The sequence below is a fragment of the Bison bison genome, unplaced genomic scaffold, assembly GCF_000754665.1.
Source record: "Bison bison bison isolate TAMUID 2011002044 unplaced genomic scaffold, Bison_UMD1.0 scf7180017864452, whole genome shotgun sequence".
Lineage (NCBI taxonomy): Eukaryota > Metazoa > Chordata > Mammalia > Artiodactyla > Bovidae > Bison > Bison bison.
This window is the reverse complement of record NW_011495014.1, coordinates 740,666-741,650: the sequence shown is the minus strand read 5'-3', so window position 1 is coordinate 741,650 and position 985 is coordinate 740,666. Positions and strand designations below refer to the sequence as shown.

The 985-nt window shown below is 42.2% G+C and overlaps 1 protein-coding gene across 1 annotated transcript in view; it reads right to left on the bottom strand.

The window, feature by feature from the left end:
• Nucleotides 1–985, bottom strand: part of STK39 (serine threonine kinase 39) — a 317,449-nt gene that overhangs the window by 311,419 nt on the left and 5,045 nt on the right. The window lies entirely within an intron of this gene.

Genomic DNA, 985 nt, shown 5'->3' with positions numbered 1-985 from the left:
AGGCAATCTAGGTTGGTCATAACTTTCCTTCCAAGGAGTAAGTGTCTTTTAATTTCATGGCTGCAATCACCATCTGCAGTGATTTTGGAGCCCCCAAAAATAAAGTCTGACACTGTTTCCACTGTTTCCCCATCTATTTGCCATGAAATGATGGGACCAGATGCCATGATCTTCGTTTTCTGAATGTTGAGCTTTAAGCCAACTTTTTCACTCTCCTCTTTCCCTTTCATCAAGAGGCTCTTTAGTTCCTCTTCACTTTCTGCCATAAGGGTGGTGTCATCTGCATATCTGAGGTTATTGATATTTCTCCCGGCAATCTTGATTCCAGCTTGTGCTTCTTCCAGCACAGCGTTTCTCATGATGTACTCTGTATATAAGTTAAATAAGCAGGGTGACAATATACAGCCGTGACGTACTCCTTTTCCTTTTTGGAACCAGTCTGTTGTTCCATGTCCAGTTCTAACTGTTGCTTCCTGAGCTGCATACGAATTTCTCAAGAGGCAGGTCAGGTGGTCTGGTATTCCCATCTCTTTCAGAATTTTCCACAGTTTATTGTGATCCACACAGTCAAAGGCTTTGGCATAGTCAATAACGCAGAAATAGATGTTTTTCTGGAACTCTCTTGCTTTTTCCATGATCCAGTGGATGTTGGCAATTTGATCTCTGGTTCCTCTGCCTTTTCTAAAACCAGCTTCAACATCTGGAAGTTCATGGTTCACATATTGCTGAAGCCTGGCTTGGAGAATTTTGAGCATTACTTTACTAGCGTGTGAGATGAGTGCAATTGTGCAGTAGTTTGAGCATTCTTTGGCATTGCCTTTCTTTGGGATTGGAATGAAAACTGACCTTTTCCAGTCCTGTGGCCACTGCTGAGTTTTCCAGATTTACTGGCATATTGAGTGCAGCACTTTCACAGCATCATCTTTTAGGATTTGAAAGAGCTCAACTGGAATTCCATCACCTCCACTAGCTTTGTTCGTAGTGA